The 11,815-nt window shown below is 29.6% G+C and overlaps 1 pseudogene; it reads right to left on the minus strand.

Moving 5' to 3' along the window:
• Positions 1–1,030: 1,030 nt before the first annotated feature.
• On the minus strand, positions 1,031–4,940 carry LOC102579449 (3'-hydroxy-N-methyl-(S)-coclaurine 4'-O-methyltransferase 2-like; annotated as a pseudogene).
• Between the last annotated feature and the right edge of the window lie 6,875 nt (positions 4,941–11,815).

Raw genomic sequence — 11,815 nt, forward strand, 5'->3', positions numbered from 1 at the left:
AGTTGATTGACTATCTAAACTTTTATTTCGTAGATGAAGGTTTTATTCTTCATTTTGTCATTTTCTCCACCATTTTTTATTCTCATATTTTTATGTAATTTTAAAAAAAGAATAATGTAAAATAAAACGAATAGGACCCACATAATTTTAAATTCATAAATTAAGTAAGACAGGGGAGATAAACAACAATATTGAATTGGAAAGGTAGGACCCACATATTTTTTTTAATTTAAAAATAATGCCTCACATATCAAGTCATATTTGTGCCTCTTCCACCATAAAATTGTTCTATGTTTTGTATCTAATTCTTCTGTTCAACCTTTTATACTTCTTGAAATTTAACTACTACATTTATTATATTTTAACTACAAAATATATTAGAGGTACAACTTTTTTTTTAAAAATAAAATATTTAGTTGACTCTTAAAATTTTATCATTGTCATATGAATTGGAACAAATGAAATAATATTTATTATTATTAAAATTACATAAAAGATGTTATAAATCACAATAATTAACAATTGAAAATATTATAAGAAATTTGGTTGACTAATTGAAATAGAAGAAGTAACATATATTATTTGAAAATAACGTCAAAAGTTCTAGAATTCCCTGTAAATTAACAACTGAAAATATTTATGATTATTCACGTGAATTGGAACAGAAGTAACATATATTATTTAAAAAATGACGCAAAAAATACTATAAATCACAACAAATTAATAACTTCAAATATATTTTTAAAACAACATTTATTTATTTTAGATTGATTCTTCAAAATTCCTTTATATCACATAAATTGAGGGAAAAAATAGTAACATATATTGGGCACGTGCTGGCACGGACACCAAATATCTAGTATAATAATAATATGCTTGAATTCATAAGTTGAAAAATACAACAAATTTCATGCTAGAAATTGTATAGATTAAATTCATAAAATAAGAATACAACATGCGGGTCCAATGCTTATGAGATCAGTACACTATATATGTTGTTGCAACAAATAGTAGATTAGAATTCATAATATTAAAAAAAACAACATGTGTGTTCAATGCTTACTAAGAACCTTAAAGATAAACCAATAGAGTTTACATTCTGAATCCGTCTCCGAACACCGTAAAAATCAAGAAGGATAAGCTTGAATAACAGATTGAACAGCATTAATATGACTAATAGTGTGTCTACCAAATCCAGCTTCATTCAAAACATAAGCCCATTCTTTAGAAGTTCTCTCTTTCCCATTGCTTGTGTGAGCCATCATCACCATATCCAACATTAAACCAACATCTTTGAGCTTCTCATTATTTGATCCTCTTATAATACTTTCTTCTTTTCCACCAATTATTGCTTCCACTATTATCACTTTCCCATTGTCTTGTGGAATTGCTTCTCTACACTTTGTTAATATTTGTATGCATTCTTCATCACTCCAATCATGTAAAACCCACTAATATACACAATATATACAACAATATACATGAGGTTATGAAAATTAACAACAAAATTGAATATAAGAAATACTTCCTAGAAAAATAAATTAAAAATAATAGATTTTCTGACAAACTCCCTCAAAAATCAGCTTATTAGAAACAATTACGATAGACTTTAATTAAAAATCCGAGTCAAGAGTCTTTTGGAAATGGTCTATTTACCTCTACGAGATATGAGTTAAGTATGTGTACACTTTACCCTCCCTAGACTCTAGCTATGGGATTGGAGAGGGTTTGCTATTATTGTTGTTGTTTGTTGTTTCAATCAAAAATCTCTTTTAAGATTTTCGTCAGAAATTTGTGTAAGGTTAATAGAAATAGAGATAATTTCCCACCAATACAATCACTTCAACATATATACATGAAGTTATGCAAAAATACTATTTAACTAAAGCGAATTTTTGAAAATGTTTTTAACAGACAATTCATCGGGAATCCCTTAAACAATATCTTTTTTTATGAAATTCGTTTGAAATTGGCTCGTTAATAATGTTTCCGACATGCTTTATTGAAAATCCCTTAACGATGAGCTATTTTTTTAAGGGGATGTCCATTAGAAACTTGTAAAGAGAGATAATATAAAATATATCAATGGACAACTTTAGACCTACTCTCAAAACATAAGGGACCATTCCATATTATTTTCTAGTACTTTTCCTGTAGAAATTATTTTGTGGGATAATGGACAAATCACGAAAGACTTTTCTTACCACAAAATAATTTTAAAAAAAAAAGACTTTTTGAGTCATTTTCATAACATGAATAACTATTTAAGAACGGAAAGGGTCAAAATTGCCCCTGAACTATGCGAAATAGACCACTTATACCCTACATTACATTTGGGAATAAAAATACCCCCGCAGTTATCCCAGGAGACCACAAATACCCTCAAGAGTTAACACCCCAATTTTTTAGTGACGTGGCAAGCCACATGGGACTAATCCCTCCACCTAAGCATTGTCAACTAAGATTCACTACAAAAGAATTTGACTTTTAGTAGCGACAAAGTCGCCACAAAATCCCAAAATATTGCCACTAAAGGTTATGAGTGATTTTTAGTGGCGACTAAGGCTCCAACAACCATTCGCTAGTAAAACCTATTTTTTCAACAAAAAAATATGATAATTAATTTTCGATTGCGACCTAATTTTCTAAAATAAATAACCTGCAATATCCATATTAAAAACATCCAATATTATTATGAAAAATAATCAAAATTACTTCTCGATTCAAATCTCCTACTATATATATATATATAATGCATCATTGCACATTTTATATATTTACATATGATATAAAAATAAAGCATATAGTGTCTTCAAACTCCTACTTAATCGATATCATATTTGGTTTTTTAAAAACAATGAAGAAAAAAACACAAAATTAGAATTTAATGTTAAAAACCTTTAGTGACGATTTTCTGGGCTTTTGTGGCAACTGTTGTTGCCGCTAAAGGTCTAATTCTTTTGTAGTGAATCCTAGTTGGCAACACTTAAGTGGAAGGATTAGTCCCACGTGGCTTGCCACGTCAACAAAAATTTGAGGTTATTTGTGGTCTCTTAGGATAACAGCAGGGGCATTTTTTATTCCAAAATGTAACGAAAGGTATAAATGGTCGTATTCATATAGTTCGGAGGCAATTTTGACCCTTTTCCATTTAAGAAATTAATTCCCATCATAATTAAAATGTCAAATATTTTAATTAAAACAACTTCAATCCATTAAAATGACTACTATTAATAACTATTTCCTCCATCCCATATTAGATGGGAATTAACTTTCTATTTTGTATTGTAATTAAGAAATTATTAATAGATTGATCAACTTTACTACTGTATTCTTTGTTTATATTAATTAGCCTCTTGAAAAAAAAATCTGGATCTTCAAAATTTGTTTAAACTTCCAAAGGTCATATTAATTGTAGGGGTAAAATGGAAAAAAATAAATTAATCCTATCCTGATTAATTAGTAAAGATCAAGTAATATGAAACATATATTTTTTAGAAGATGTCCATCTAATATGAGACGGAAGTAGTAATTACCATGAGGAAGGCAGCATCAGCTTTTGGAACATAATTAAACATGTCACCTCCAACATGTACAACACAAATAGCATGAGGTGCAACAGAAGCAACATGAGGGAGATCAAAATTAATCCCATTAATCCAAGGAAAAGCCTCCACCAATAATCTAAGTGTTGTTCCATCACCACCACCAACATCAACTATCGTGTTCACCCCCTCGAATATTTCGGGGCAACCGTCAATAATCGTAGATACTACTATTCTAGCGTCACACGCCATTGCATTGTTCAAGAGGTTACTGTGTTTAGGGTCAGCTTCCGCGTACTTCCAGACATCCTTTCCATGAGCTGCTTCAAAGGAGGACATACTATTGTCCTTTAATGAAATACGCGCACTAAGATTGTGCCACGATGCCAACATCACAGGGCTGCTTTCAAATAGCAGGAGAGCAGCCATGCTATTCTCGCCTTCTTTAATGAGAAGGCGGGAAAGAGGCGTTTGAACATAGCCACTTTTGCCGCTTTTGGTTGATGTCTCCTTGAATATTCCACGGTTGATCAAGAACCTATAAAATATGTACATATTATTAACATTATTATTTTTATAACAAATATCTACAATCATATCTCTTTCTAACAATATTTCACAATAACTGTCAAGTTTTCCTTAGAATCGATGTTTCATCTTATGCTATACCATTTAATTTCTATAGAATCATTTCACTATTAAAAAAAAAAAGTTCCAAACAAATGATGATATTATAAAGAGGTTTGAGTGTTGATACTTTTTTTTAGTCTGTCTTAACTAAAATTAATTCTTCATATCCTTATTTAAAAATAACTTAACTTTAAGCATTTCATTAGTTCAATAATTTTTTCCTCCCGATGTTAATTAGTAGGATAAGACATTTTCTACCTAAGAGAATTCCATACTCAGGAATCGAGCATAAGATCTCTAGTTAAGGATGCATGAATATGAATGCGTACTAACCTCTTCACTACAATCCTTCGTGGACTAGTCCCTTAATATAATGAGATGCTCAATTACAGTCACACAAATATTTAAAAAAATCAAATTTCTTGTATATATAGCTAAACACTGTCACGTAAATTGAAACAGATAGAATAACAAATTACAAACTAATTAATCATAACCTTAGGAATCGAAAATAGAGGGAAGAGGAACAACAACCAAGTGCAATAGAAAGTTGATTTAGGCTAATAGGTTCTTGATTTTTTCCAAAAAATCAGCAATTCCTAATTCAATGGCACATTTAATCACAGCTATTTCTGTGAAACCAAACACAAACTTCCACATATTTGCTTGTGCTTCATGAGATTCTTGATTTTTTTCTTCATCATTTGTTCTTGCTTTTCCATTTGTCTGTTTCTCCATGGTGAATAAAAGCTTAATTAATTAGTGTTTTTGTTCGTTCTTGGGAATACTTCAATGGACTGGTTAGGCTATTTAAAGCAATAAAAATCTTTAAATTATTATTATTTTAGTACAACTTGTTGGATGGTTGTTATCATGGGCGTATCAAGGGGATTTCCTGAGTTCACGTAAATCTATGCTCCTCTTCCGAGATCATATATATAGTAGTGTTATATTGAAAAATAACCGGTGAACATACATAAAATATGATATAATGCAATCATTATTGGGCGCAGATGTCTTTCTAAGTGATGTTAGAAATTTGAATCTTACATCTATTTTGTTCTTTTAAAAAAAAATTGGGCGACACCTCTCTTCTAAGTGATTATTGGTAGCATTTTTGATGTTTTAAACTATTTTTTTTATTGCATCAATCTTTCAAAAAATTTCAAGTCTATCATATTGGAAATTTCTCAACTATTTTTAGTATTGTAATTTTTTACTATAATTAGCCAAATGTATGTATTAAAATTAGTAGTATTGGATGATATTATATACAATCAATGCATTCAATCGATTTCAATACCTTCGATATCTTAGGGCTTGTTTGGTCATGCAATATGAAATTATGATATGATATGAAATCATAATATGAAATCATGAGATGAAGTTAAAGTTTTGTTTGGACATGCGATTTAATTTTTTGTATTGTATATTTTCTCATAAACATAATATTATATTCATTGTAACGAGATCCTAAAAGCGTACGCCTCTAATTGTTATTTGTTATATTATATGGTATAATAACGTACCATTATTTTTGCTTTATAAATATAATGATTCGTTTTGATTGTTATTGTATCATACATTTTTAATTTTTATACATATAATAATGTAAATTTTATTATCAACACGAAACCAATATAAGTTATATATATATCAAAATGATACAATACAATGTGTCATGAAGCAATACATAATACTCATCTTATAAACAAGTTGTGAGTTATTGGTAAAATTTAATTTTAGTTTTACTTTTGTGACCGCATTTGACTAAGCATAATTAATCTTTAATTTCTTGAATCATGCATATTTGATTTATTTGCATGGGAATATTCATGAATTTTAAGAATTATTAAATGTTTCACAATTTATTTAGTTTCAAAACATGTTATGTTAAACTTGTATGATTACTTCATGTTCGATAATAACATACTTCTAAAAATAAACCACCAATACCACATTTCGATAAATTGAAGATTAAATCTGCTTAACAAAATATTACGAGGATTAAAATAAAAATATACACCCACTACGTATTTTTTGCATTACTTTAATATATATATTTTTTCAGAATAGTACCCCCTCTGCCGAAAGAAAAATAAAATAATGTTAAATTGACATGTTCAATTTAGTTGTATAAGAATTATATTCATATTAAAATTGGTTGTACAAGTTGAAGATTTTTTAAATAATTAAGATTAATAATGTAACTACTCCATTATATTTAATCCAGTACTATATAATACGTGAAAGGTTTATCATTAAAGTTATCAAAAAATTAAGATCTTCTGGATTCTTGATGACATCATTAGAGATTTTTGTTTTCGTAAAAAGACTATTAATTATTTGTGTACGAGATAAATTTAGCTTTAGGGTAATAGTTTGCGAAGTACCCTTCGGGGTGGCCTAGTGGTTTGGGCTTGGGACTTTCATGATGGAGGTCTCAAGTTCGAAAACCCTTGCCAGCGAAAGCAAGGGGTTTGCCTTCTGGGTTGAGCTCGTCGCACCGGGCTTGCCTAGTGCAGGTTACCTCTTCTATGTGATTTGCGAGCTATTGCATAGGATAGCGGCTGCGGGTTTTCCTTGTCATAAAAAAAATAGTTTGCGAAGTAAATTATATTAGAAAAATTTAATACGACGAATTCGACCGAAAAAGTAGATAGAGAAGTTCAAACTTAGATCGTTGCTCACTAAGGTATCTTCTCTTCGGTCTCATTTAAATAAAATAGTCACTTTGTTTATATAAATTGTCCACATTACTATAAATAGTAAATCTAAATTGCTTGTTAATTTATAAAATAAAGATATAATTAAATTATTTTTCTTGTTTGCACTTACAATTAATTTATTTTTAGAAAAGTATAATTTTTTTTTCTCTAAAATTTCAAATTAATAAAATTTCATTTTGAGGTATCATCCCCCATATCAGATTTTTCATCAGGAAAAATATTCACTGGCTCCATAGGAACAAAACGTGTAACACGACAATATTTCCAGCTAATGAATTTACATTTATTTGTCAAAAAAAAAGTATATATTAAAAGGAAAGTTCATAAGGTAGGGGTAAGGTTGCATACACACCACCCTTTCCATCCCAGACCCAAGTAATGGAATTACACTAGGTATATTGTTGTTGTTGTTAGTTGAACACGAATTACAATAGCGCCTTTGCAAATTGTTTCCGAATCAACAAGAGCACACCTTGATTAGTTTACTAAGTAGAGGTTATCTTTTTTCTTAATGAATACTAGGTAGATGTTATCTTCAATCAACACAAGTATTGGGTAACTCTACCCATCAAGGTATAATTAGCCGGAGGAGTACACCTAGTGTCGCATCTGCAAGGATTCCAGCCTTGATCCCAACTCCCAAGGTTATTACTCCATCTCTTCAACCACTAGGAATCCCTTATGGATAATGTTACAGTCTGAATCAGAGAACTCAACCCAAAAGACTACCTATTAGATGGGAGAGTTCGTTGAGCCTATAAATTCATTACTATGTCTCTGTTTAATCAATGAGGAACAATTGACACACGACAATTCTCCTTGCTTGAGGACCAACCGATTGTTGAAGTATGAAACTCGCGAAAAAAGTGATAGTTCACGTGTTTTTGTCCATTATCTCTCAAATTAACTTGGAAGTAAAAAGATCAAAACTTTGGAACAGAATTGCGTCATTTTGAGGATTTGGGCAATGTAAATAGTTCTGGTGTTGTAAACTGTGTTACATGCCAGTGGATTTGTAACTTTTGGTTTTGGTACCTTCTTGGTACTTAGTTAATAAACCTTTACCTTATCAAAAGAAAAAAAACTGTGTTACATGCCAGTGGAATTGTACTGCTTGGTAAAATGTGGATCTGACAAGCAGGGAACTTGTGGGCTGAAGTTATATGATTGTGATGCTTGCAATTGAAAGTTGTTTTGTCTTAGAAATTGCTTTTTCTATATATAAGTAGTAGTGTTTCTCTTCTTCTGATTCTTAGAAAAAAAGAAGAAGGTATATATGAGTTTACTCCGTATAGGTGCATTCAGTAAGTAGTCATTGCACTTAAAACTACTTGTCTAATGTCTGTGTTGAATCGAATTATATATGAGTTTCCTACCATTTCAGATGAATGTGATTTATGGGCCAGTGAGTTTTATAAAAAAAAAGTTCTTTAATATGCCAGAAGCTACCTAATTTTTTGCGAGGAAATGTGGCTTAGAAAAGGTACGAGACTATTCTATTGAAGGTTTCGTAGTTTCTTATTCTTCAATTACTGTGTTGTTTCTTGTGTTCATTTATCGCACTAGTCTACTATGTATGGTGTATTACACTTTTCTCTATTATTTGTCAAGCCTTGTCTACCTTTGTAGTGTCTTTTTAAAACTGCCTTGTCATGTATCACTCGAGCCACAGGTCTTTCGAAAACAAACCTCTCTATCTCTACAAGGTGGCGATAAAATTTGCATATACTCTACCCTCCCCAGACCCATTCATGAAAATAATTGGATATGTAGTAATTGTTGTTGAGTGCCAATTGACACACAACGAGTCACCCCTTGGAAAACTATCATAACGACGCCCTTCACTTCCCAAAATCAAGGTTTCCTCAACCAAATTACAGTCCCCCTTTCAACCAGTTCAAATCCCTAATTTCATTTTTCTAAAAAAAACGAATATGATCCCCAAAAATGAAATAGTACAAGTATTTTAGTGATTTTTTAGGTTGTTGAGCTAGAAAATGATGAATTACTAAATTACAAAGCATTTACTTAGCAGATAATTAACAAAATATGATATATTTGAAATTCCAAGTACAAATTACAATCAGTATAATAAATTGGAGGATTTTTTTGCACTTACAGACTGTTTTCGTCTGGTGATTCTGAAATTAAAGAAGAATGTATTTCCGTTGACATCTTCGTCTTCGTCTTCGTCTAGCTCGAACGATTTTTTGCCTTCATAATATTTACAGTTCTTCAAAAACCATTCGCAGACCTTGAAAATGACAAAAATGGTGGAGAAGAGAACGTCAAGGGTCGGGTCGGGGCAACAAAATACAACTCGGCCGGTTTTAGACCCGGAGTTGGTTACCGGGTTCAATCCAGTCGGGTTGTGCTAGTTTCGATACTTGATTTAGAGGTCATGCGATTAGAGCCGTCAATATGGGCTAGGCCCGTTGGGCCGGCCTGGCCTAACCCGTGATTTGATAGGGTTGGGCTACGATTTTTGGAGCCCATTTAAGAAAAGAGTTTTTTAGCCCGACTTGAATAAATCTGCCGATTTGTGGGGCTTGAGAAATATGGATAGGGCCGGCCCGTGGGACAAATAAAAATAAAATAGATTATTAAAAATAACAAGAGTCTAAATTCAAAATATATTTAAAGTTTGAAATATTACAATTTAAATACAAATTATGTTTATAAAATATGTACTACATAAAATAAAATTTTCCTAAAATTTCTAGGGAATCACTACATAGGCCGTAGCCTATGCAATATTGTCATAGTTTTTGTGTTTTATTATAATCATTGGAAAACAATTAAGTTAATATTTATATTTAGCTATTTATGCTTTTACTTGAAATCAAACTTAATAAATATTATAAAGATAATTTTATTTGTGGATTTGATTAACAAGTAGTAACACTTACCCAATATAATATTGTCTTGTCGATATTTATGATCATAGTTTTAAATTATAAATTAATTTTAAAAATTATAAAAAAATATATATACTTTTAAGAAAAGAGGATTGGCCCGACAAAGCCCGTAGCCCACGTACTTGTGGGCTGGGCCGGCCATTTTCTGGCCCACATCGAAAATGGGCTAGCCCGGCCTGACCCGTCAAATTTCAAAGCCTGTATGGATTAGCTCGGATGGGGTGGGCCAGCCCATATTGACAACGCTACATGCGATACTATCTATCTCGATTGTTTATGGGTTATTGGTTAAAAATTTTGAATCGAATGAATCTGGTGTAGATAAGCTATTTAACTAAGTTTTGCTCTATTTTAGAGGATTTATTTGGTCCAAATAAAAAATGATAGATTAAAATTAGATTTTTGACAAACTCGTTAAATAATTATAGTACGTCAAATTTTAGAAATGTAATAAATATAAAATAGAAAAAAATTGTAATATAAATAAACTAAAATAGTAAATAAAAGGATATAAGAAATGTACATCCAAATATGAGCTCTTGTTAAGTTTTATGGTAATTCTCGTTAAATCTAACTATCAGGATTTATTAGTATAAAAAAACATTTACTTTGATAAATATAATAGACAAAACTATTCAACATTATATTTACATGATCATTTTAAACATATTCTAGACACAAGGGACTATTTTTGTTCTTTTTTCTTTTATAAATTATTTTTCGAGTCATTTTTCATGTTTAATTTACTTTTTTTTTTAAATAGTAAAAATCATTACCCTATTCGGACAAACAAAAATATGTCAATAAGAGAAAGGTACATGCATGCAAATGCAATCAGTAGGATGTCACATTCAAATATCGAATTTATCTAAATTCAATGTATAATATAAATTTATATATATAAATTCATTAGGATTTACTATTATTACTTTACTACTATATATAAGAGACTAGGAAGGACACATGTGTGCTTCCTTGCCAAGGGTATTTTTGATTTTTGCCTAATGTTTATGCTTAAATAATATTGTACTTGCTTATTTTATAATTGTACCTTTAATTATTGGACAATTAACCCAGCCATTACTTATCTCTCAGCCGAAATGTTAGACTTTCATTTAGGCCCATTTACTTTTCCTCATCTCATGTGTTTTCTGATTTTCATTTATCATGTGTTTTCAATATATGTTTTGTATCTAATTCTTTTGTTCAACCTTGTATATTTCTTGAAATTTAACTACTACATTTATTATATTTTAACTACAAAATATATTAGAGGTACAATCTTTTTAAAAATAAAATAAAATTTAGTTGACTCTTAAAATTTTATCATTGTCATATGAATTGGAACAAATGAAATAATATATATTATTACTAAAATTACATAAAAGATGTTATAAATCAGTACTTGCTTATTTTATAATGTACCTTTAATTAACTACATTTATTATATTTTAACTACAAAATATATTAGAGGTACAATCTTTTTAAAAATAAAATAAAATTTAGTTGACTCTTAAAATTTTATCATTGTCATATGAATTGGAACAAATGAAATAATATATATTATTACTAAAATTACATAAAAGATGTTATAAATCAGTACTTGCTTATTTTATAATGTACCTTTAATTATGGGGAAATTTTCAAAATGTCAATATTTTGACATTTAATAGGTTTCCTTAGCCACTTTTAATATTTATCTAAAATGTCAATATTTTAGTTTGTTATGTATTTGATTTATGTATTTTTTTATTTGTTTGATTTTCAAGATTACAATTATTTAGAAAGGAGAAAATCAAGGGGAGAATATTTTTTTTTAAAAGGAACATATCACTTAAAATTCTCATCAGTTACAATTTCAAAAAAAAAAAATCCCTTTTTCATTCTATTAGATCAACTTTCCCTTTTTATTATGTTTTCATTATAATTGTATACCAATAATTTTTACATTTTATGTGCTCACTTTACCATTCAAATTAAAATTGATTTTTTT

The sequence above is a fragment of the Solanum tuberosum genome, unplaced genomic scaffold (genome assembly GCF_000226075.1).
Source record: "Solanum tuberosum cultivar DM 1-3 516 R44 unplaced genomic scaffold, SolTub_3.0 scf00155, whole genome shotgun sequence".
NCBI lineage: Eukaryota > Viridiplantae > Streptophyta > Magnoliopsida > Solanales > Solanaceae > Solanum > Solanum tuberosum.